Source organism: Engystomops pustulosus, chromosome 6, assembly GCF_040894005.1.
Source record: "Engystomops pustulosus chromosome 6, aEngPut4.maternal, whole genome shotgun sequence".
NCBI classification, from domain to species: domain Eukaryota; kingdom Metazoa; phylum Chordata; class Amphibia; order Anura; family Leptodactylidae; genus Engystomops; species Engystomops pustulosus.
Window position 1 is genome coordinate 45,640,659 of NC_092416.1, and position 27,692 is coordinate 45,668,350.

The following is a 27,692-nucleotide window of genomic DNA, read 5'->3' on the forward strand; positions in this document are numbered from 1 at the left end:
AAACTAAAAGAGAAAGTAGGCACCAAATCGCATAGTACGTTCTTAAAACCTTGGATTTTATTCTTAAAAGTTATACTCACAAGAGTATGTTTAAAATGCGCATAAAACAGTATACAAAACGGGACGCCAGCTCCACTCGCTCGCCCGACCCTGGGTTTCGCCGTTCTCAGCTTCTTCCGGGGCGTGCTGCACTGTGTTTTTATAATATGTAAAGAGAGTTGGAACCGGCACAACACAAAAGGACATCCACGGGTGTTCTTTGTCAAAAAGCATATCCTTTATTGTATAAAAAGCATCTTGAAACACAAGGAAACAATCCGGTTAACATGTTTCGACTTAAAGTGTCTTAATCATAATCTGTTATCACTAATATGGTCACATAAGTTCAGCATTGAGTATGAGGTATCAGCCCTCAAGTAGAAAAAAAAAACCATGAAGCAAGCAAATGTGAAAAACCCTAGTTTTATTCCTCTAATATCAACAGCCAAACTGGCAGGGGAATAGGTGGATGGTGCTTTTGGTCCTGTCTTCCATAACAGTCACTGAATAAGCCTTTTGGCAGGGTTTTCAGATATTGGTCCAAGGCAGCAAAGTGAATTTTTTCCCTATACAAATAGTTGGTCTAGCTTGGAATACCATTTCTTACAGTGAAGGTCTTGCTGCTAATTGTGGATGGCAAGGGTACTTGTTGTTATGGGCAATTTGCATTTATTCTTCTATATAGACATCACTGCCACCACCTTCTAAACATACAGACGGCCACCACTTAAGGATACCCGACTTACAGACGACCCCTAGTTAAAGAAGGACCCCTCTGCCCCCTGTGACCTCTAGTGAAGCTCTCAGAATATTTTACTATAGTCCCTGGCTGCAATGATCAGCTCTAAGGTGTCTTTAATGAAGTTTTATTGATAATCCTGGGTCCCTTTACAGCAAAAAATTTTGAAAATCAAGTTGTCACTGGGGCAAAATTATTTTTGTCTGGAACTACTGTACAATTATAAAATATACAGTTACATTCAAATTCAACTTAAGAACAGACCTATGGAACCTATCTTGTATGTGTCAAGGGTGCTCCTGTGACTTATCTCCCGGGTTGCAGCCGCACCCATGTTACTCTCCGCTGCCCGGTCCCCTAGCGAGTCACTCACCGTGCCGTGATCCGGTGGCGACTCTGGCAGCAAGACGCTCACCTCCTGGGGCCTTTGAGGAAATTTAAAGGGCCATCGCGCCGTTAATTGGCGCTGGCCATTTTCAGCAAATTTTTTTAAGCCTGCACTCCTTGCCGGATCTATGTGCCTACGCCTTAGAGAATATTCCTGCGTTCCTGCGTGTTCCTGTATTCCAATTCCTGTGTTCTTGCATTCCTGTTCCCGTGCTCCTGTGTGTTCCTGTGTTCCCGTTCCCATCTGCCTGGACCTCCCTTTGCTGACCCCGGATTGGACTTGACCTTGCACCTCTGCTGCCTGCCCTGACCCTGTGCCTGAACCTGACCATGATACTGTCTTCTGCTAAGGTACTTCGACCTCGGCTGGTACTGCTGGCTAGTCATACCTGTGGCACGACCTGGTGGTACCCTGCCGCAGCAAGACCATCCCCCTTTGTGGCGGGCTCTGATGAAGAACAGGTGCCACTTAGATTCTGGTCCCAGGTATCCGCTAGTACCACTTCCTGCGGTGATCCAGAGGATCCACTGATCCTGAATCCTGACAGTACGTAACCCGGGGACTGCCTGTAATCTGAAAACCCACCTGTTCTGGATCGCCTACAACACACAATAACTGCGCTGCTCCCTCACCTCATGTCTCCATCTTCCCTCCCATATAATTTGTGAGCCCTCACAGGCTGGAACCACCTTCTACTTGTCTCCTGATCACTGTAGTTTTTGTACTTGAATTTGTTTTTTTCTTAATGTAATGCATGTGATACTGATTGTACAGCACCATGGAATTAATGGGGCTCTCTAAATAGTAATAACATAAGGTGCCACCCTTGGCGTCAGCCTCTAACTGGGCACCTATTGGGTGCACATGCTGTAATAGCATCGAATATTAGATGTAGTTTAATATAATTTCTACCTAATTTGATAATCTAGCCATTTGTACAGGGATGAATGGTGTTGTCTCCCTCTAGGACCTATGCTATGTATACAGTTGGTGATTCCATACTATTATATCCTAGACATAGAAAACGTTAATCAAATCCTAAAAATACTACTTTATTATGCTAATGAGGAAATATTTGCCCTATTAGTCTACCCAAGCTCCCTCTGATCACAGGCACGTACAAGCACATTCCACTTGTAAACATTCTTCTACTGATGTTACTACAGGGTAATTTAGTATTATGCAAGCCAAATACTTACCTGTCATAGGATCAGGAAGCAAAACTCACAGTATACTTGTTTCTAGTATAGAGTCCAACTAACACAACAGTGAGACTGGCTGCAACCCAACTAGGACAATCCATTATGATGAATGTAGGCCTACTTTTAATCATGATAAAGGCATTAGTTCAGTGCCGAAACGCATTGCTTCAAGAAATCCATTCATGGTCTTTTGTTTGAACTTATGAACCTTTGTATTTCTATATCAATGATATGTGACCACAACACCAGTTGCAGCCCCAATGTAAGGCAGATTGACAGGTTGGGGGAGATCAAAAGTTTCTCAGGGGAGAACTGTTCTTGTTGCCCATGAAAACCAATCAGAGCTCATCTTTCATTTTCCCACATCTGTTTATAAAATGAAAGCTGAGCTATAATTGGTTTCCATGGGCAACTAGAACAGTTTCACCTCATAAACTTATGATAAATCTCCCCCGTTATGTCTATAACCATCGGTGTTACTGAAAGTGGGTACAAAGAGCCCTAAAGTTGTCTCTTTCCTGTAGAAAAAGTCTAGTACTATAGACGATTGATAGTTGGGGCCTAGTACAGATGTTGCATTGTGGAGTCTCAGCTACAACTTACACAATAATTTCTTAATTCTTAGCCCAACATGTCATTGTTACTGTTTTATAAATGAAAATCTGGTGAAAATCTCATTAAAACCACCAGCGTAAACCAGATACCCGGGGCATAGCAGTAGTCTTGCAGTATCACAGGTTTAGACAGAATCCAAGATACAGGCCAAAGTTGTAAGTAGAAATGGTTTCCAGGACTGTAAACCAGAATTGGAGTTTAAAAAGTAGGTAAAAAAAAATATAAAATGTGCCAGAAATTGCACCTATGCACGAGACGAGGAGCCTTATTGCGAGGGGGAGGCACTTTTAATAACCCAACATCATCATGGATTGGCGGAGACACTTTTGGAAGGTCTGGGGGACATAAGAGTATACCTACCAACTTTTATAGAAAAGAAAGAAGGACAAATGATGCGGTGCACATCTTTTTTTGCTTTAAGCCACACCTTTTCTCCGCCCCTTACTCCACCCCCACAGAGTATAATTTCCATCTTAATGTATCTCCCCCTCACATTGTGTCCCCTCCAGCCCCCTGTCTCATTACAGCCTCTCTGATATTGTGGCAACCCTGCATCTCCCCCTCAGCCACATGTCCTTCATACTGTGCCCCCCAATAGCTCACTTACTTGTTGTAACCCCCTCTCCCTAGGCCCTATCTTATTGTGTCCACCCCCCAGTAGCTCCCCCCCTTATTTTGCCCCCATCGCCAACAGGCGCCGCTCTTATAGACCTCCCCCCAGCAGTCCCCCATCTTATTGTCTCCCCCAGAAGTTCCCCCTCTTATTGTCCCCACCAGCACTTCCATTCCTGAATATAGTCTTACTTTTTAATATAAAAATCTGCCTGGATAGGAATCAAGTTCCTTTCTGTGCCAACTGGCTAGAAAACAGCGGGTACAATGTGCAGACTTGAGCCCTAGTTTCTAAGTCATTTTCAGATCTGTATCACCGAACCCAAAAATGTATCATGTTGAGATGAGAAAATAAATCCTGTCTGAGCTGATCCAGTTTGCAGCGGTGGAATACATGGAACCCGTCAAAGAACACCATGCGAAAAGAGGCTGTTACTGATAAAAACTGAAAAAACTGATTTATAAGGGTTCATACATATTTTTAAAAAATGAGGAAAAAATCCCAAGCAGTGGACTGGGAGCACGGCTCTCACCTTCTTGGATAGCATGAGAGCAGGTGTGGAATGCACATCTGGAAGGAAAACATACACAACACAATTCTCCTGCTGACACAGGAGATTTAGGGAACAATTTCAGTATACAGTCTATACTATCATATACTCTCAGCCAGATGGGGAGGAAAGTACACAGCTAAAAATATACTGTCATACTACTTCTCCTATACAGCCATTAAAGCAAAAGCTGAAATATTCCAGCATCAAGGTAAATGGCTTCCAGACTACATGGATTTGGTCTGGTTCAGCATCTTAGAAAATCTTTGTATGCAAATGATTCAGTTCACACCGAACCTGTCATCATGAAAATGCAGTATAAGGCTTCTATGCTTTGGACTCACTTCTGGATTTGGCTTACAAGTACGGAAGAAAAATAATGAACAAATACTGTCTGTGTGAAAATGGCAAGCAGTGTGTTATAGAGCAGGGGAAGACAAGTAGATTTTACACAATGGGGCACATTTACTCACCCAGTCCATTCGCGTTCCAGCGGCGGCTTCTCTGACGAGCGTTCGGGTCTTCCGGCGATTCATGAAGGTCCTGCGCCCAATGTCCACCAGGTGTTGCTGCTGCGCCGAAGTCCACCGCGGTGCCCCGGAGTTCATCATCTTCAACGTGGTGCATGTGAGTATGGCCTGTGCGACCAATTTTTTTTAAAAAATGCGTCGGTTTTTACGAATCCGTTGGGTTACCGTTCGGCCACGTCCCCGATTCCCGGCGCGTGCATGCCAGCGCCGTTGCGCCGCAAACCGATCCCGTGCGCCAAAATCCCGGGGCAATTCAGGGCAGGCAGCCTGTTATAGAACAGGAGGAGCAGAGCAGATTATACATAGTGTCCTATCTGCACGTAGAGTGTTTTAGAGCAAAAGGAGTTATGAAGATTGTAAAGAGTATATAAATGAATAAAATACATGTTATATTGAATCTGTCCAACCAGGCCCCTCCCATCAACACCTCCCCATGTTCTATGCCTCTTATCAGCATGTCTTGTGACCCGGGTGATGTAATGTAACGTCCTTTACCTAGTTAAGTTTGCAATGTCTACCGCATGTATGTATATGATCACATGGCAGTATCATGGCATGATCACAGCATGCCTCTGTGGACTTATACTCCTCCCAATTATCCATAGAGGCATGCTTTCATTTCATGTGATCAGATATATAACCCCCCCACATGGCTTGTCTCCATGTGGATTTGAGACATTTGCATCAAAAAGTCTCAAAAAGAAGCCAAAATTTGCGCCTTCCAGGATAGGAAAAACTGAACATGTATCACAAGTAAAAAGACATGATCATACATAAGGCACAAAAAACAATGGGGCAGATTTACTTACCCGGTCCAGTCGGGATCCGGCGGCAGGTTCTCCGACGCTGATTCGGGTCTGGCCGGGATTCACTAAGGTCCGTGCGCCGATATCCACTATGTATCGCTGCTGCGCCGAGGTCTGCTGAAGTTCACCAGAGTTCACCTTCTATTTCTTGGTGCAGGTAAGTGCGTGTAAAGCGACACTTTTTTTTTAAATACCACAATTCTTCCGAATCGGTCAGGTTTTCCGATGGCCACGCCCCCGATTTCCGTTGCATGCATGACGGTGCCGAAGCGCCACAATCCGATCACGCCAAAAACCTGGTGCAATTCACCACAAATCGGAAAAATTTGGGATGCCCGACGAAAAAAAGCAATTCGGTCCCTTAGTAAATGACCCCCAATGTCTGAAAAGTTCACCAAAGAAAAAAAAGAAACTACATGTGCATAGTAGGTTTATTGGAGCTGAAGAAGGTGCATAGTGGCATATTAGGTATACAGACATCAGTGTGGGCAGATACATCTTAAACTGAAAACTATGCTGCAGCATTATCATTGGGCTATAAATTACTGCTGGAGTCCATCCCCTGTTCTTCAGCTATATCTCTCCTATCAGTGACATCAATCATGTGGAGGTCAAACGTCAACTGAGCTCCTTAATCCTCACTGTATCATACCGATACTCCATTACAGACATGATGACCTCAGAACAATGCTTTTTATACTGCAATGTTACTAAACATGTTCCTCCCTTTCAATGTTCTAGTTTGGCATTCGAGCTGACATGATTCATCTAACTCATGCTGAAATGACATGGCTGCCCTACTTGGCACATGTGCAAATTATTATAGCACATAGTTATCTAATACGTTATCTAATTTAGAGTTAGTTCTCTCTAATATTACACAAATGGAGATACTAAAAACCTATGATAAGCAGAATATACATAATGATATTGTTGTGATTTCAGTAATGAAATATATATATATTAGTGTAATGAAAGAAATCATGAGGCCTAGTGTCTACTTTGAGTTTTCCTGGTTTAGAACCTGATTAGAGAATTTTGAGCGTTTATCAGTCTGGAGGTCTCAGGATGTCACACTATTTCAATGAGAACTGTGTAATACCTAATTTCACCTGCGGGTGCACTGTGGGGATATGCCATACTTACTAATATACTCCTATGCACATTACAGTCTTACCAATGTCTCTGCTATCCCAAATAAATTGTCCAGTAAAGTAAAGGGTTTTCACATGCTGTTCTAGTGGATGGAAACCTGTGACCTATGACTAAGCAGAGGCACCCTTAAACAAAGTTATAGGAATTGGCAGCTCAAAATTTTTCTTTGTAAAAAAGCTACTGTGCATATTTATTGGGGAGCTTTGTGCCAAACAGGCTGTGGATATGTTGGATTATAATACTACCCTATGCAAGGAAGAAAATCATAGCTACAGATCTGTACATCTAGTAACCAAAATGACGCAGAAGTTCCCAAATTGTGCTACTTGGCTACTAGGAGACCAGTATACATGTGAATGTGGTCTGCTGTGTTTACAAGGTAAGCAACTTCCTACATTTCATGCATCGTATTTGCCCTCTGTCTATATGGGCGCACATCACAGTCTGATAATTACTGGCTATGGTGCAGGGGATAAAAGGGGAAAGAATTAAAAATAGTGCTCTGCTCGTGAATACACTGGACTCATGAGTCTACATTTCAGTTCTAGTAACCCACATTGTTTGAGCCACCTTGACTAGTAATACCGTATGTATTTGAGGCTGAAGTACGCCACGATTATTAATGTGAGTAATTCAGTAAGGGATCACTAAATGAAGTCCTGCATAATTTGTTATCGTTTTGCCTGACTATGCTGCTATGAGGAAGCAGCTCCTGTTAATTTTCTAATTAGTACCCAGGAATTGTTCCTAACAGGCACACGTGTCTCATCTTTGAAAATGAGGTCAAGGAAAGTCCGGGTTCCTTATATATCTACTAAAACTTACTTTGTAGCTTCTGATAATGACTCAAGGTTCTGACTGGTGAACCAGAATTTCTAAGATGGAAATTTACATAGAAAACAGTTTGTATACAATTAATTATATGCAGACACTGATAGGTGATAAGATGTGTACGTCTGCATTTGTAGGATTATTCTGCCCTACGTTATGATTCATTGAGTGAACCTGAAGGGGCTCTGTGCCCCATTAAAAGCTATGGAACCTGGAGCTCCTCAGGCTCATTTGCATACATTGTAAAGCCGGTTTTTCTTAAAAACAAGGGGGTAAGTAGCTAAATGAAGAGTGGACACACACCAGTATGTCAGTGTGCTTGGTTTACAATCCTTCATCCTGGGGAAAGATTTTCTTTAAGTATAAGTCACAACAACAAAATGGCACATGTTGACATCTCTCAGTAGTGTCTACTCAGGCTTTGGGCCTGTAACTTCAATGAATCATACTGCATTATAAAAGTGAGATATATAAATTTATGGCGGAATATGGTCTCTGTAGAGAGTGGACTGTGGATTGTGAGCCCTCAAGGGCTGCGCTCTCCTTCCACGTTTTGTGTATCTCTGTAGATATTGTATTTTGTTCTAGTCATTATGTAATGTATGTGAATTGCTTTCTGTCATTGAAAAGGAAAGTTTTATTGTTTTTCAGTGGATAAAAACTGGTCCATGGTCATGTGATGTCACACAAGTGCAGGCTTGTTATATCACAGAGAGTAATCAGAGCTGTGCACCTGTGTGACATCACATGACCATGGAATGGTGTTTATCCACAGGAAGTATATTATGGAGCTTCCTGTTGAATAACAGCAAGCAGAGATCTAGAAAACCCGGAGGAATAGTATATAGGAAAATTGTGTAACTTTTCATTACACAAACAACATAATGGGGAACATTTACTTTCCTGTCCGACGGAGTTCATCACAAAAAAGGGGACATCCAATAATCATCTGTATGGGACTATAATAGGAAATATTACAAAGCTCTGGGTGTTGGTCACCAGCCGGCCATCCACCTCCAGTCCTACAAGGCCACCCCCAGTCATCAGAGGCAGCATATCATTGGTTTTTCTCAATTGGAAAGAGTTTTAAGTTGTCTTAAAGTGGTCTTACCATAAATATAGGCATTGACAATGGCCATGGAGGTCTCGCAGATTTATGGCAGCATGATATTTGTAGGGTTCACCAAAGGGGCACTGCCGGGGTGAGGGGGCATTTAACAAATGATTTTATTTATTGACATTCTGTCATTTTTGTAAGATTTCCGATAACCCCCTTTAATCTCTACCTCTCTCCTACTGTATGTAAGCCACCGCCGCAGCTATATGAGGTTCTGTGATAGTCTTTGTCTATTATTCCTGTGCACTTTGCATTCCTTTGCATAGCAGCCACTATGTGAAGTCTGTGTGAAGGGGTTAATGCTGAAGAGACCTGAGGGGCATAGAGCATGTGTTGCTAGGAGGAAATTGAGGGAGTTAGGTTCTGGCTGGCCACCAGAGCAGAATGACTGCTTCTATTGTAGGTTGTGTGCTTCCTGCCTGGGAAAAGAGAGGGAGGCCTACAAGACTTGTGCAGCCTCCCACGCAGTGCAGGGATCTGAGCGTCTGTCGTGTGTCAGTACAGCAACACATTATCTACTGAATGCCACTTCTTTCCCACTCACGACTGCTTCTGCTGTTTTCGCACTTCATTTTTTTCTCCTTTTTTTCCCCCCTCCGCTCGCCTCCCTTTTCTCTGGCTGCTGTCTGCGCCATGCGAGCAGTCACTCGGTTTCGTATTTCTTATCACGGTAGCTGAACTGGCTGGGAGATAATTATGGCTTTCCAGTCAAAGCGATGATTTTATCAACAATTCCGCCTGTCGAAAATAGCGCAGCAGAATGTATTTTACAGCCTGCTCACCATTTCCTGCCATTACTCCAGACTTGTAGATCTTGTTATGTATGACATTATCATGATATTTTATATCATTCTATGTGGTTAGTTATCAGTGATAGATATATTTCAGGATCATACTTTCTGTCAAGCAAGCTTTATGACATTTCCACTTATGGATATGGTTAGATGGGACCTTGACCAAGTATCCAACTGGAAATCACCACGTGGTCAGGGAGAAGTGGTCCTGGCAGAGCTCCAAAAGGTTTCTCGTTACACACTAACCTCAGAGATCCTCTGGAGCTTAAAATTCTAGATCCCAGAGGTGTAAGGGTTGTAGAGGGGTGAGTGACTTGAAAGCCTTTAAGGAAATCTACCATCTGGAATCTACTTGCCAAACTAGATTCCCTATGGCAGTGTGATCCAGAATGTTATTCTTTCAATAATATGTAAATTTTTCCAGGGGTTACTGGAGTGGGTGTCTCCGTGTCCTGCGAGCTTCCGGAGCTAAGGTTATTACACGCCTCAGTAGTCCTTCAGTGATGCCCCTTGTGTGTTCACAATGTTGGTGAAGCGACATGAGCCAGCACATGCACACTACCTCCAATTTCCTCGTTGGCATCATGAAAGCTGTGCACTTGTGCTTTGCATAGAGAGATCCCTAAGCATCCCTGAAGCCGGCGGCACAACTGGAGGCAGTGTGCAAGGCTTCACCAACATAACCAACGTGCAAGAGGGCAGGCAATAGCGTTAGCCTCCAAAGCTCGTAGGTTAGGAAGACAACCTCAGAAGCCCTCGCAGCAAATTAGCATATTATAAAATAATGTTTTTAGTGACAAAGGAGATTACAGGATATTATCAAACACACATTCTAGATCACACTGCCATGGGGAATCTGCCACTGGATCTATTAGATTTTCTATTACGATATAACAGCAACGTAGAGTACAACAATGATTTTCCTTTTACTGAGACTGAGGTGGTCAAGAAAAGTCATATGACGCATATACATATGACATATACTACTACATCATCTAATCCATGCTCTTGGCTCTCTGTGGGTTCTTCTTGTTAAGATCCAGTTGGTGTGAGGAATGTTACAGGCAATGTTCCTTGGGTCAAGGAATTTGCATTTGTAGGTTGCCTTAGAAACAGTATTGTATGAGGTTTTATGGTCAAGGACGAATTAAGACTGCCTTGAGCTCTGGGTTTATGAAAATTGTGGCCACGCCACAAGTCATAATTTGTATAATGTTTTCACATTTACTATCTACATATGGTACCAGAAGGAAACTTTTTAAGAAAGGAGAGACGGGATGTTTAAGGACATCTGGAGGACCTTCAAATGTCCTACAAGTGCTCCTGTATACATGTAAGTCTGCACACATTTATGAGGCTCTCAATCCTGGCAGACCCTATATTCTAATTCACTACTGTATAAGTGGTGGAGGAAACTTTGTCATTTAAATGACAATCTGGTCAGACCACCAAAAAAGGTTTGAAGGGAACATCCAATAATCATCTGTATGGGACTGTAATAGGAAATATTACAAAGCTCTGGGTGTTGGTCACCAGCTGGCCATCCACTTCCAGTCCTACAAGGCCACTTCCAGTCATCAGAGGCAGCACATCATTGGTTCTTCTTAATTGGAAAAAAAGTTTTAAGTTGTCGAAACCACCAAATGAGAACCTTCACCTTTTAGAATACAGTTTACTATTGAATTTCCTAGTAGGCCTGAGACACTGCATGAAAGGAATTGGTCTCATGGGGAAGAAATTTTTTTAAATCTGATGTGAAGCAAAATCTTCTGTGGTTCAAAGTTCCAAGAGAAGTAACCAAGTGATAATAGATGGCATAGCCACAATGGTGCAAGACTGGTAAGATGAGAGATCAGAGTAAAAAATTGCGTTGGGGGATTTTTTGAGCCAGGCACCAAAGAATGTGCGCACAAACGGGGGGAGGGGGGTTGATTTTTCAGGTCACGGTGGAGTTGAAGCGTCAAGCCCCGGAGCTGGATTGTAGTCCAGAAGAAGTGTATAGGCAAGGAGGGAAAAAATAAGGGGTCGAATGGATTGGCGTGCTACTTACAGAATAAGGTAAATAGAGTTTTATTAATATTTTGACAACGCGTTTCAACACCGTATTGGTGTCTTCATCAGGTCAGGGACTGCAGGAGGGTCTTGCCGGTTTGAAACTGCGCCACTGCCACCTCGCAGCCGTCTCCCTGCGGCACTGGATTACCACAGTTTGGACATCAGCCAGAGACCCATCTCTGCCACTTTTCCGGCAGGACCCTCCTGCAGCCCCTGACCTGATGAAGACACCAATACGGTGTTGAAACGCGTTGTCTAAATATTAAAAAAAACTCTATTTACCTTATTCTGGACGCAGCATGTCAATCCATTCGACCCTGTTTTTTTTTTCCTCCTTGCCTATAGACTAGTAAGATGACAGAGACAGCCCAGTCCATGTGCAATTTGGGAACATAGAGCCTGTGTGTTTCTTGCATCAAGACAGATTGGGTTCCTAAGGGGTCAGAGGGCAATAGGCTGTACGGAGCTGCCATTGAGTGTGAGTAGTGACCAGGTTACCAGGAACACATGTCTACAAATGATTCAAGCATGCAGTAGTAGGCACCTGCTGTACCAACAATATAACTAACTGAGGTATCAGAACCGGAGCTATCTACAAATTATAATAATAATAATGAATGAATTCTAAAGAGTTCATACTCTGACTCCTGACCACACACCCAAACCCAATGAGCAAGTCTCATACAGTATGTACATAGATGACATCCATACCTGCCTTGGAAAGTAGAGAATCTTACACATAGTTTTTAGATGCAAATACAGGTAACTGATTTGTAACATAGCAAAATTATCACATACCCTTTAACTTTTTATCTAAATTTGGTAAGATAAGGGGTTCAAGGCAGCAATATTTTATAATTTAATTTCCTCTAAAGGGAACTTGTTTTGTTGGACATTGAAGTGAGTATATAAAGACCAGTGCTTTAGTCCTCCTTATCTGGCCGGCTGGCACAAGATTTGGTAGAATTAGAAAGAATCTTTGGCCTCTCTTACCCAAACCATTTTTCCAGCACAGGTTATATTAAACATATAGTTAACCTGGAACGTGGATATGGTCCAAGTTCTAAAAAATATTAGATTTTCACTAAATTCATGAGGTGGAGATTCCAGATGTAAATATCAGGAGAACAATGAGTTCTGCTCGTTACTCGAGTCGAACTTTTTCCGATGCTCGAGTGCTTGTTTTGAATAACGAACCCCATTGAAGTCAATGGGAAACTCAAGCATTTTTTTTGAAGGGGAACAAGGCTCTGCACAGGGAAGCTTTGCCAAAAACCTTTTTTATAGAACAAAGAGAATGATCCGAGCAGCGAGGTCTGGGGCTAGTCTATTCCAGGGTCACCTGATCTGGCCAGCCTACCACTGCTATCGACGTGTAAGGGTACCACTTCATGCTGGGTGTACTGCAGAGTCTCCTGGCTTGTGATTGGCTCTTTTTCTGGCTGCCAAAAATCTAAACGCCGCGAGATGGCATTTTCTCGAGCTGGTGAAATACTCGTCCGAGCACCGAGCAGTTGCGAGTTCGCTAATGCTCGAACGAGCATCAAGCTCGAACGAGTTTGCTCGCTCATCTCTAGTTGGGAACTGTCCTGGTATCGGAACAGCATGGGATTTCCCTCTAATAGATGAGGCACAGAAGACACTTTGCCACTAGTATGTCTGATATATGATATTGTCGAGAATTCCTGGGAAAGGTTTCAAATGATTCCCTTCTCCAAAACACCATCGTCGATGGAGTCTCCATACTGCAGGTGCTCCTCTAATAAGCCAACACAGGCGTTTTTAGTTTGAGAGAGTAAACAAAGTGAGGATGGAGGGAATAGGACAACTTGTTACAATGATTTAATACTCTTAATCCAGAGAGTCTGCTCTTGAGAATATTAAGCTAAAAGTAAACATGCTCAAGCAAACTTGTCAAACAAGACTGGATCTAAATGCAGTCCCAATGGATAGAGAGTGTACTTAGCTGGAACGGAACGCACATGCTGGCTCTTTATTAATGTGAAGGATCTAATTACCTTGAATATTAAAGCAAAATATACATGTTGTTATTTAAAGGGATTTTCCATAATATAACATTGTAGGTCTTTCTGTTATTTTGAGCTCATATTGTAATATTTAGGCAGTATATATTAGTCTTGTAGGGGGTTGCGTCAATCGAAAGTATTGCATAAGGAACCAACCTACCTGGAAGTATTACGGATCAGTGGAAATAAATATAGAGAAGCTCTGAGATACTTTTAGATTTTGTACCCCAAATCCAAAGGTAAGTGAGAATTCAACTCATTTAAAGATAATCTACTACATAGATGCAGTACTTCTAAGCCAAGCACACTTACATGATGACATGTGCCTCCTGAAACATTCCATTCTTCTTTTTGCTTCTAATAGCTTAGTTTTTGATTAAAAAAAAATCTTTACACAATAGGCAAATGAGCCCTGGGGGCTCCGGGCTATGTAACAGAAGCAGTGTGCGGGAACAGTTGATGTCTCTGGCTCTCCAGCTGGAGTATTACCAGTCTACCGGTCTGTAGTCATACATCTCAACACCTTCCATCATGTTTCTTTTATGGCCTTGGGTGGTGTCATAATCCAGAAAGTCAACCTAGAAGTGAGATGTAAATTGGTTAGATGTTAAATCATGGAGGTTCAATGGCTCAGCACTGAAGTCAAGCTCTCCCCACCTCAGGACCCCCTCTGCTGTTATTGACATCATGCACCAAACTTCAGGTGAGACGGTTACTGATGTTTCCGGACGAAGGAACATGAATTACAGTGAAGGGACCAGTGTGGGATGGGGAGGGAGCTTCACTTCAGTGCTTAACTTTCCATCTCCCTGGCAACCAATTAAGATCGCACTTCAAAGTCTTACTATGGTAAGTGGGTAGAGAAAGTATTCAGACCCCATTAATTTTTTTGTTTCTTAGCAGCGAAAAGTTAATTGTTTTGCTCATTAATATACACTCTGCACATTTTTACATAAATAAACCAGAAATGTAGATATTTTTGCTAATTCATTAAACAAGAAAAACTCTATTCAGACCCTTTGCTGTGACACTCATATTTAACTCATATGTTGTCCATTTCCTTCTGATCTTGGAGTCCAGCTGTGTTTAATTAAACTGATTAGACTTGATAAAGGAAGGCATACCCCTGTCTATATTTGACCTCACTGTGCATGTCAGAGCACATGAGAATCATGACGTCTAATGAACCGCCCAAGGAGCTTATAGACAGAATTGTGGCATGACACAGCTCTGGCCAAGTTTACAAAAGAATTTCCTCAGTACTCAAGGTGCCAAAGATCACAGAGGCCTCCATAATCCTTGAAAGGAAGAATTTTGGGATGACCACAACTCTTCTCCGATCTGGCAGTCCAGCCAAACTGTGTGAGGCATGTCTGTGTGACATTATACAGTGTGCACGTACGGACTTGTCTCTGCCTTTACTACTGCACAGCACACGCAAGAAGAGGAAGCCGGAGCGTGGGAGTTTATTTTTTCATATGACGTGACTGTAACTGATAATTTAAAATTTATTAGTGAGGGGAGGCAGCTGCTAGACATGTTATTAGCAGGCAGCTGCTAATCATTTTAATGAGGGGAGGCTGCTGGTGGTCATTTTATTGAGTAAAGGTTGGTTCTAGTTATTTTATTGAGTGGAGACTGCTGCTCGACATTTTATTGAGTGAAGGCCACTGCTGGACATCTTATTAATGAGGGGGGTTATTAAACAGTATCTGCTGGACACTACATATAAGGTGTATGAGTATGGGGCTGTGAGTATATATCGGCATAGCATATATGTGTATTTTCAAGTGTAATATGTGTAACAGGGGTGAGCATGATTTTAGGCATATGACACCACTTGATAGTATATAACCACCCATGAATCTGTATCTGCCAGATAGAGTGTAGACTAACACTCCTCCTGCAGTGCTGCCTGAATCCGGTTTTATTTTATACATTTTTGATACAGGTGTTATTTTCTGCTTTTGAATAGTAAAAACAATTTAGATAATAAATGTAGTAATAAAAAAAACATAAATCAGTACTTCTGATCTTACTATCACGAAGTCCCAGTATTTTTGCACTGTACATGTGCTACCTCCAAGTTGCCAGCATGGTGGTGGATTCCAAGCCGGGACTGGATGTATTTAGCAAGCACAAGAGATTTATTCTTCCATCACCAGTCTTCTGAGAGCTGTTACCAAGCGGAAAGCAAGCTCCAGGCGCTGCGATTTATTAACAGCGCTGTCACAGTCTGTTAAACTGAACCATAAGAGCTGTCAGGTGACAACATAGTCAGAGCTCTCCTCTCAGGCTGACCTTTCCCTCTACAATTCTAATTCTGAAACCTGGTTGCTTATTACAGCTTGGCATAAAATTGTCAATCTCACACTCAAAGCATATGCAAAGTTTTACCCTTTAAGTGCTAAATCATAAAGCTTCAAATAACTGGGGTTAAAATAATACCAATTTTATGAGCAATAAAATATACAACTTTTAATTTTTTCTGTTGACATGAGAGCTTACATAATAAATTGTATTTTTACATTTCCTTGGAGGGGGGGGGGGGGTAAAATAAGTATAACTTCAACTTTTTTATTTGACATCATTTTCTATGTAGTATAAATAACATGTTAACTTCTTTTTATGGGTCAGCGCAAATGCAGTGATACCAACTTTAAATTATTTTTCTCGTTTTCATGTTTTACATCTTTTAAAGAAAAATAAGGTTTTGTTTCACTCGCACATTTTTATTTGTTCTGTTGATGTAGTTGTATGAGGACTTTATTTTTGCAGTTGTAGCTTTATTTAACTTTATGATCACTTTTTAAAAAAAATTGACTGTACAGGTAAAAAAATGTGGGTTTTTCCAAATGTTACAAAACAAAATAAGTATTTATTTTATCCCATTTAGATGTTTTTTTGCAGCCATCGTTTAGCTTTCATATCTCCTAAAATAAAAAAAAATTCCACTAGGGAAGTTGTTATTATTATTATTATATTATTTTTGCTCTTATCGATATAATAGAAATTGTTTGGCCAAAAAAAATTAGGACATGTTAATTCTGATAAAACTAAATTTCATAAATTGGAAATGCACATATCTGCTGATTCTGATTTTCATGCTATAGTTTCATTTATACACCTGAAAATTAAAGCTAGAGGTTAAGGACTCGTTCTTGTCCAGTTAGCTCGCCCTCACAATGATCAATGTGTGTATAATAGGAGCAACATGGGGGGAATTGATATGCGCGGGACCTCCATTTCTCCCACATCCCGGGTTTGGACTGTCATGGTAATGTGATTATATCTTTAATTTACGTGTCTTTGATATTATTGCAGCATATTAGACCTCACTATCACTAGGTATTTACTATATATATATATTTTTCTGATACTTCCATCATTATTTCCTAGCTGTTTCGGTTGAGTACTTCTTATAGACTGCATATTAATATTGATATTGTACTGTACATTTTTCACTTATTTGGGTCGGGATCTGGGAGACTCTTGTTCTTTCCCCTTTTTTGGGGGTTTTAAAATTATTTTATATATTCTTTCTATACTTAATAAAGATTACATTATTTATTCCACTATCACATCCGTCTCTTCTTATACATTAAGGGAATGTATATAAGAGCATTGCAAACTCCCCACTCCCATACATGACCTGCTGGGATCCTGTCCAAATGAAATCTATATTCCTAGTCCTGCCTGGCATATATTTTAGCTATAACCAGTATTGTGCCTTGGTCGGCCCTATGCCAAAAGGGGAAAACCTCACAATTTCTAGGCCATATGCCAGCACTTTTGACTTTTTCATTCCTTGTAGACCAGAAAACTGGCGCATGATGAATGCCCCTGTTTTTTTTGTCATTCTGCGACTCATGTTACTAATTTTCATAGCAGCTCCTTTTTGTGTTGTGTCCTTGTACTGCTTTGTGAAGACAGAGCTGCTGTGACTCTATGGGGGGATGCATTAACGCACTTGTGCCACAATTCTGGTGGTTTGGTGCCTAAAACACAGTGTGAAAAGCCTTACACCACATTTATCAAGGTTTTTAGCCATTTTCCGACTTGTCCAACTGAGGGGCGTGGCTTGTTCTAGAAGGGGGTGTGGCCTATTTGAATGTTCCGTGCGCAAAAAATTGTGGCACAGAGTTTAGACCACTTTAAAGTAGGTCTAGACTGGAAACCGACAGTCTTATCCTGCACCAGATTAATTAACACAGTGATAAATGACTAGGGTTTTCCTCCACTAAACTGACGGAACCTGGGACACATTGATAAATCCCTACCCCCCATGTGTTAGTTTCCCTATATATTGAACTTTGATGGAATCCGACACCAAAGTTGGCTTCTGTCTGTCTGGCAAAGTGGAATTCAGCTGAGCTTTGATACATGACCCGAGATATGAAGGTTATCAACACACCAGGGGTCCTTCTGAAAGTCATTTCTGGGTTCTTGCCCCTCATCAGTACACGTTGGTATACTAGCTGCCTTGTTGAGATTGAGTTACCAAATGGGTACTGGTATCTTATGTAGCCAACCAGTGCTTGCTCTGGACTCCTTCGGTGTAAGCAGATGAAGTAGTTGTCCACCAAGAGGTGCCTACTTTGGCCTGTAGTCCAGTTTAACACCTTCTACTTGCTGGACAGTTGTTATCCATGGATAGAGAGAGTGATAGACAATCCTTGAGGACAGTTCATTTGCATACACCCTAAACAAAAGACTTCAATTTTGGCAAAATCACTAGCAATGACACGTCAAAAGGAGAATGATCCAGACATACTATTTAGGAATCATATTGAAATTCATGAAAGTCTTTATCCAATTCAAAATAATTTACCTTCAGCCGTATCATAGCATGGGCAGCAATAAATTACATTATGCTGATATCAATCCCTTTGAGACAGAAGCTCGACAAAGCACGCATGCCATAATTATATCAATAATCCGAGTCTCACAATTGATAATTACACTCGCCTCTTCTGTAAAACCCTCTATTAATTATGAAAGATGGAGACGCATCAGGTTTCCCGCGTGCTCCTTATGAACCCATGTAGCGCACTGAGAAGCTTTCCAGAGTAAATGTCTCTCAAAATTAAATCTATATCATGTGGAAAATGTAACATCCTTGTGTATGAGCGGCTCCGGGGATAATGAGATCCTCTTGATGTCGTACACACATGTGCGGGTAATGAATACATGAATACCCATTGTATATATGGTGCCGGTGATCAGAGTCTAAGAACATTCTAAGTTTGATGAGAATCCGATAAAATGTTTTTTAAATAAATAGAAATTAAAAATTACTATATTCCCGGTGGATCGATTTCCGCAGTTTGATTCCTTACTATGTCATTTAACTTTTCAGGAATGAATTAAGTAATTGACAACTTTGAATTAATTTTGCTTTATTCTTATTCTTTATTCCCCCCTTCCTCTTCCCCTACGTGCTCTCCCCCATAGTTCTCTCCTTTTTCATTCCCCTTCCACTTCCGAGTGTGTTCTCCTTTGTCTTTCTGCGTCCTATATGTTTAGTGTGGTAAGTGCTGTTAGTATTTGTTTCACAGATGACATAGACTTTATATTGTACATTTTTATATACGGTACATCCCATAAGGGGAGTTAACCCCATACATCGACATGAACCTTGATTTGTATTTTGTGAGGCTTTCCATATGCAACCAGTTTAGCTCCTGGATACACTAGGGCACATTTACTAAGGGTCTGTAGGGTTCCATTTTGCGCTGAATCGGATGGTGGTGCATCGGCGTCGACTTTCATGCAACACAAATCGGGGGGCATGACCGTCAGACAACCCAACTGATTCGGACAAACCGCGGAAATTAAAAATGAAATTGTGTTGCAAGATCATGCACCAGGAAGAAGATGGTGAACTCTGGCGGACCTCAGCGGGGAAGCTACACATGCAGGAAATTGGACGCACAATCTTAGTGAATCGCAGCAGCTTCGAATCTTCGTCAGACATTCCGGCAGCGACAACGGGACGGGTAAGTAAATGTGCCCCAGTATGTCTTTGTCTGTATTGCTTTAAGATATGTGTATTAATTCAGTTTGTATTTGAGACCTTAGTAAGTACTCTGAACTTTGTCATTGACTAATCACAATAAAGTTTATTGAACAGAAAAAATAACTATTTTTTTAAAATATTTCAACATCTACAAGCACTTATACATTACTGCCTCCTAACGAAACATTCACTACACAAAGGTATCAAGTCCTGGTATTGATTGCAGTCTCCGGTATAGTCCCAGACAACATGGAACCCAGTATCTTCACAGTCGGACACATTGGTACAGTCATCCAGACTCGACATCCTGAGGTCAATATTTACTGTCTGTGTCGGCCTGCCAGCAGCCCACAAGCGATCTCAGTACCATAAAGAAGAGAACCCCTGTTTAAGGTATGCCTAGCAGCAATTGGAATATCCCAAGTCTGGAGTAAATTTCAGCTGGACAAACATACAGCCCGGAATAAAGTGTTCTCACCTTGCTGTGTACTCATTAATATTATCAGGATCGTGCAGCAGGTGTATAGCAGCTTAGTCTACTCGTTATAGCATGTCTTGGTGAGCCTATAGCATGCCACAATGCCTATGAATTTCATTATATGCAACAATGAACACTTAAAAACTGAAATGAACACTTCCCAAACTCTGCTGCAAGCTATAGAATGATGCCTCCTCTCCCCCATCCAGTAGTAATATATCAGGTTATTATTTTAGTAAGTGGGCTCTCCATGCAGTGTTTCACACCCATGCTGACATCGGAAGAGACACTGGGGCACATTTACTAAATGCAGTTTGCCTTTGTATAGTGCAGGGTGTGCCAGATTCAGGGTTTCTGGTGCCCCCTGCACAACAAGTGCACAACTTGTTTTTTTTGGTGCACCTTTAACATAGGGTGTGCGGCACATTTCTGTTGGACTTTGTGTGTTAAATCTGGTGCATGGTCTCCTCCTAATTTGTGTCGCATGATGACTAGTGCAGCTACACCACAAAAAAGTTGCGTGCAGACAATTCTTAAATACCTGTGCAAGCAGGTTGCACTAAAAAGAATGTGCAAAGTCCTACAGAAAACTGGCACAAGGCTCTTAGTAAATGCCCCATTATTTTTATGTAGCAAGCCTGCTTTGTAGCAGATAAATGTGACGCTGATTCTGCCTCCCATCTTGCTGCGGGTGGTGTTGCCTGAGGCAGGGCCGCATCTGCCATGAGGCGGGATGAAAATTCCGCCTCAGGCGGCAGATGCGGAGCACTGAAAGAAGCGGCGAAAACAGCTGTGGGTGATTCGGGCGTTCGTCCGAATCACCCACTAGCAGTACGGACTGCCATTGGCTTCCGTTCTACAAAAATATCTCGACCCCGAGAGCGGTCTCAAGCGCGACCGCGCAGTACAGGGCAGCAGCGCAGACCTGTTTGTCTGCGCTGCTCTATGGTATTGGAGGATGCAGGCGACTTGACGTCATCAAACGCCGCCTGCGTCCTCCGGTGCCATAGAGCAGCAGAGCTGCCCGGGAACAGTCCAGGGAAGAGGAGGGACCTCAGCGTGGGACGAGGTAAGTAGAAGCTTTATTATTTTTTAACTGGCCACATTTTATATAGAAAAAATATGGGGGACTGCATATAATAAAAAAGGAGAGGGAAATAAAACCATGGGGAGGGGGAGGGAGGATTCCCTATGGTAAAATGAGTACTATCTATAACTAAACTGGGGTGGAGGGGACTTTTTATGGGGGGGGGGGATGAATATTAATGTAAATAGGGGTGGGCTGATGGGTTGCGGTATATAGCTTTAGTGTGATACTGGGATATTGTATATGGGAGTCAGATCTTAAATAAAAGGAGCACATATGGGGAGGGCTATTATAGAATACTCTATATAATTAAAGGGGTTTTCCCACAAAGACCAGTTAGTCCCTAACTTGCTGATCTGTGCTGTCGCTCGGTCAGATTAATGGAGCAGACGGACGCGTATGAAGGTTCTGCTCCATTAATCTCTATGGTGCTGACGGAAATTGCCGAGCACAACGCTCACTGATCTCCTTCAGCTCCATAGAGATTAATAGAGAAGAACAGTCATGTGCGGCCGTCTGCTCCATTGATCCGACGGACCCTCGTTTTCACGATCTGCGGGGTCTCAGTGCTGAGTGCCATTGATCAGCAAGTTAGGCCCTATCCCGTGGATAGCGCCTAACTTTCCTTTGTTGGAAAACCTCTTTAAAGTTGGAGGTTCCATCTAAGGGGCGCAGATTTTAAGTACGGGGGGGCTGTTGTGGGGTTCTGTATATAATTTAATTGGGGGCTGTATATAAGTTCATTAGGGTGACGCTTTTTATTAAATTATTAGTGGCTGTATATTAAATTGTGTAGTTTGGGATATATAGTACTTAGGAAAAAAAAGTGTTGTTATCCAGGTGACATATTGTAAGTGATTGTTATATTTTTATGGGTGCAGTGCGGAGATGCTGCATGGAGCTGAAGACATCTGGCCATGAATTCAACAGTGATTGTCATGGAGGGGAGAAATTGTAATGAAGTTCTCTTTCTCATGGAGCAGATCATCACCTGTAAGGTACCAGAGGTCACTAATGTCTGTGTAACTGAATGATACTAGTGTGTGAGGCAGCGTCAGTCATAGGGTGTCCGTGATCTGTGGCGCTTTGCGAGGATGTTATTAGCAATGTTGTCAGCTAACTTTAGGCAGGTTCTAGATGCTTTTTTAAAGTTGCGTATTTAAATTCAGTGGGTGAAATACAGGAGGAGATCAGGGCTTTGCGGGAGAGGGGGGGGGGGGCAGCATTTCAGTTTTCGCCTCAGGCAGCAAAAAAGCTAGAATCGGCCCTGGCCTGAGGCAAGAGGCTCAACTTGCTTCATGGCTGATTAAGGGTATAAATAAGGCATCCTCTGTGGTCTAGGGAGATGGTGTATTATTAATTAATGATCCAGAGGGTATGAAATTGGTAGAATCATTTTGGATAGTCATTAAAATTAAAGGTGATTTTTAATTTTTTTTCATGAAGCTTTAACTTGCGCATTTAGAAGATATATATCGTACTTCATACATATTAACTTTATAATTGATTGAACCAGGGCTGGAATGACGGGCGTAGGCAAGGCTAGGCGTCCTAGCCGTGCCTAGGGTGCCATCTTGCCACCCAACTTGGGATGCATAGTCCTGGCTCTCAAAAGTGATCAACAATATGTGTGTTTTCTGGAGTCTGGTAGCAGTATTTAATCGCTGCCTGTGCCCTCTGTGTGACACCGCTGGTGGTGACTACAAAATGGCATAGTCAATGTCAATGTCAATACCTGTCTCATAGTGAGGATGTAGGCAGTCTCGGGTACTGTCTGCCTAGGGCACTGATGGCGAACCTTTAAGAGACCGAGTGCCCAAACTGCAAACAAAATCCACTTATTTACAGCAAAGTGCCAACATTGCATCTTAAGCAGTAACTTATTGCTACCTGCTCTTCAACATCTATCAGTCATATCGGCCCCTTGAGGCCACTAATACAGTTGAAAGAAGGAGGGCACATTCAGACTATCATTGCAGCTTCTCTCCAGGGTCTCTCTGTACAGTAAGTATCTAGGGTCCAGTAGGAGGACATACAAAGATACTGCAGTTCTATCAACAACTTCTCACTTTTACCGCAGCTCCAAACAGCCAATGAAGTGTCGTTTTAAAATAGCGCTGATTGCAGAATTTCTTAAATTGCCTGGGTCTGCAGGAAGATTTGGTGAATTTGGTCCTGTTTAGTGACCGCTGTCTTGGGGTCAGTGGCCTGAGTGCCCACAGAAAGGGCTCTAAGTGCCACCTCTGGCACCCGTGCCATAGGTTCGCCACCACTGGCCTAGGGTACTGACATGCCTTGTCTTTGCCCAGGGTAGAACAGAATGTTTATATTCCCAAAACACCCTTCACCTATCCCCAGAATGCTGACCCCACCACCCACAATAATTCTGGGTGTTCACCCTACTAAAGAACCTAAACCACTGTGGATTGGGGTTTTAAACATTTTTTGCATCCGAATTTGCCGGGACAGCCCCAGGAAATTCAGGACATGGCAAGCATGATAGCACATCTTACATGACATAACCAGAGACAGGTCCCCGAGTCTGTACACCATACTAATACAGTAATGCATTAATTTCATTGCGCCATCCTGATTCCCCCTCCCCAAAGTTTGTGTTTTGCATTAATTTATATTTTTCCTGGAGACGCAACTGACTATGGGGTTGTCTGTGTCGTCATAGCAACAGACTACTAGATAGACAGTAAGTGGCAATTAGGCTGAATACGAGGATGTCTGAGTATTCTCCTAATTCTTTCTGTGGGATGTGATGCCTCTCGCTCCTTCCGTTGTACCAGAGATTCTCCTCCTGAATGTGCAGTTTTTAGATTATAAGTGACATGGTGCTGAGTCGTATCTTATCCATTGGCAATGGCAGCGCTTGTGCTAGATCCAGACCTTGCAGCCTGAAAACAGACAAATATAAGGCCTTGTGTGATAATGGACCAGTAATTTATAGAGAATAGTCCTGTGTTCAATTACATTCCTTGGTTGAGCTGGAGTAGTATGGGTCCATTGAACAGCAGAGTAAGAGTTTGGTAAAACATATTTGTCCATTTATTCAATCATTACCAAGGGGAAGGACACAATGTTGGATTTGGAGAACAGAAGTTCCATCAGTTATTTTATGAGTAATTAAAATAAAATAGAGGTTAGAAGTAGAGATGAGCGGACCAGAACCACCAGGTGTCCACATGGCCAATCACAGCTAAGGCTGGGTTCACATCACGTTTTGTGGCATAATTTGTAAGATATTTCCTTAGATATAACACTGATGTTTTACTCAGCCCCAAAAAAAGTTACTTACCCCTATTTAAATGCCCCTTGTGCACCACGGACAGAAATGCTCCCCGATGCGCGTTTCGGCGCTAGCCTTTGTCTGGGGGATATTACAGTTCAATTACATTCCTTGGTTGAGCTGGAGTAGTATGGGTCCATTGAACAGTAGGAGTATGGTAAGACCTATTTGTCCATTTATTCAATCATTACCAAGGGAAAGACACAATGTTGGACTTGGAGAACACAAGTTCCATTGGTTGAGCGGACCAGAACCACCAGGTGTCCACCTGGCCAACCACAGCTAAGGCTGGGTTAACATCACATTTTTTGGCATAATTTGTAAGGACATGTCAGGCGGATTCTGACGTGTCCTTACTACATATGGCAGAGACTTATCCCATTGTATGCCTATACTGTGGGATATGTCGCCCGGGGAATCCTCCCTCCCCCCTGAATGTGGGCAGAGGAGTTTACATGGACAGGAGCCAGAAATTGGCTGCTGCAGATGAACAGGGTGTTCCCCCAGTGATGTCACTGTTCTAATATGGACAGTGACATCATGGTGTCCTCCTTCCTGCCTAGTGACATATGCGCTCGGCAGGGCTGTGGGGAGAGATGCAATATGCTGCATCCGCTTCCCATAGCAATCTATTGCCTGCAAGAAGAAAGAACCCAGCTTGGGAGGTCTTTCCATCCTGCATTTTTTGGCGTACGGGAGGAATAGTGGTCAGATGTAGGCGACATTATTTGCCACTATTTGTATACACTTAGCGTATCCGTTGAGTGCTTTTGCCACATATACGTTAGCGTATACCAAAAACGGGATGTGAACCCAACCTTAGTCTAATTACAAGGGGCGTAAAGCTGCCTGATTGGTAGCTCTGTAGCCCAGGAACATGCTAAACGGAGGACGCGGAACCTGAAGTTCTAGGAGAGCTGCTGGTCCTGTTTAATCCATTTCAACTCCTAAAATGTTGTGATTTACCTTTGTTTTCTGCACTTTATGGGAATATTAACTATTCTGTCTATAGACACATAAATAGACAATGATTTTTATTGGGAGTTACATGCCGGATAGATAGAAGGTAGATAGATAGATAGATAGATAGATAGATAGATAGATAGATAGATAGATAGATAGATAGATAGATAGATAGATGATAGATAGATGATAGATAGGTAGACAACCACTTCATCTTTATGACTGCTATCATCCAAAGCACTGATATATCTCGCCTTCCTTTAGAGAAAATTTAATCATTCACATTAGGTTTCTGCTTCAGTGGAGCTAACAATCTAATTCTTTTACCACAGACGCACATACTAAGGACAAGCTCGTGGAGGATAATTAACCTGTCAGGATTTAATATGTGAGATAAAAGTCTGAGGCATCCAGGAAAGAAACGCAATAAAAGGAACATAAAAAATGTCATACGTTTAGGTAACCAAAATTGTTCTGGCACAATTGTCCCAAGTTCTGTTGTATAGGGGTTTCACCATTGGTACCCGCACTAATCAGGAGAAAATGGGTCATGTTCCTTGATTTGATGGAGCGGGAGGTGGTGCATGCTCACTTCCTTGCCATTCAATGTACATGTGAAAACTGGACATGTGCAAGTGCTATGTTCAGCTAGATCAAGCAGCCCCATAGACAGTGAATAGAGCTTCAGCATGCCTATATGACTGCCCACTTTATCAATTATCGGAACTGGACCACTGTTCTCTTAAAAAGATGGTAGTCCAGTGGTCAAATGCAACTTTTGCATTAAAAGTGATCCTGTCACCAGGAATGTCAATTTTAACTAGTGACTGGATCCAATAACCTACGCTATGATGACTTTAAAAATACCTTTGACAGCTTTCTTAATTATTTCAGTAGTTTATGTAAGTTTAATTCATATAACCTGTCTCCCTCATAAGGGTGTACTGAGTCCTGGAGGAGGGGGAGCAGCTGCAGCCTGTGTGTGCCTGTGTCAGTTTCCTCTTCTCCAACCTCATGCAGCTCCCTTTCCACTTCCTGTCATAGGAATTGAGCAGAGAGAAGGATGCATAAGGAGATACAAGTATGCAGCTGCCACACCTCCGGGACTCACCACACGCTCTCTGGGATGGAGCCAGGTAATGTGAATTAAACTTATTGAAACTACGGAAATGATTCAGAATGCAGACAAAGGTATTTTTAAATTAGCATATCATAGGCTATTGAATCCTGTCACCAGCTAAAAGTGACATTCCTGGTGATCAGTTCGCTTTGATGGAATAAATCAATGGTTATTGGTAAAAGTGGGAGCCTCTTAATGCTCTGATGGGGTCAGGCATCCAAGGCGGAGCCAGAAGCAGACCATAGACCAGTGCTTGAGTGTGTATTTTTGCTTCACTAGGATTTAGAGACTTTTTTAATGACTTTTTACAATGTTGTAACATTTTTTGTGCAATCTCACTCCAGTAGTAAACATTGAAGAAACAGCTCTAGATATATTGGACGATGTAACAATTAAGTAATGGTATCATTGGAAGTCCTTGGTTGTGGCTTTTAAGGTGTAGGAAAAAGACACAAAGCCACAGTTTGTTTTTTCTTGTTAAAACTTTGTGCAAAAAGTTTTGCACAAACTGAGCTTTTCGCCTGCCCTTGCCTCTTTTTGAAATGGGGGTGTGACTACGTGGGTAAAGATGGGGTTATCAGTCTCCATCCGTTTTCTTCTATGAAACCATGATAAATTTAACTCAATCTCGCTACTGTGGAGAGTGGTGAGCTGTGCATCTGCATTTATGAGTCCTGTGCCTAATAAGGTATCAAGGCCTACATGAAAAATGTTTGCCACATTTTTCATAGAAACCCTTTTCATACTATCTACAATAAATTACCCTATTATCCTCTTAAAATATGTTTTATTTTGGGAAATTCGGTAATCAGTATAAGTAAGAGTAGCATTTCTGCCTTGCAGCGCTGGGGTCCTGGATTCGAATCCCACCCAGGTCAACATCTGCAAAGAGTTTGTATGTTCTCTCTGTGTTTGCTTGGGTTTCCTCCGGGTCCTCCGGTTTGCTCCCACACTCCAAAAACATATTGTGAGGTTGTTTAGTTTGTGAGCCCCATGGGGACAAGTTTGACATGCTTTGTGCAGCGCTGCGTAATCTGTGTGCGCTATATAAATAAAGAATAATTATTATAAGTGGAACAAAGGGGATTTCCTCACACTTCTGTGCCCTTACTTCGCTGCATTAAACAAAGCACCTCCCCTCTGGGTGCACCCCCCAGTGTATATATCTTATCCATACCCTCGTTACTTCCAAAATCGACTTTTGAAATTATGCTAATGAGCCTGATGGCCTCTGGAGGGACGTCACAAAGGTCACTTTCTTCTCTAGCT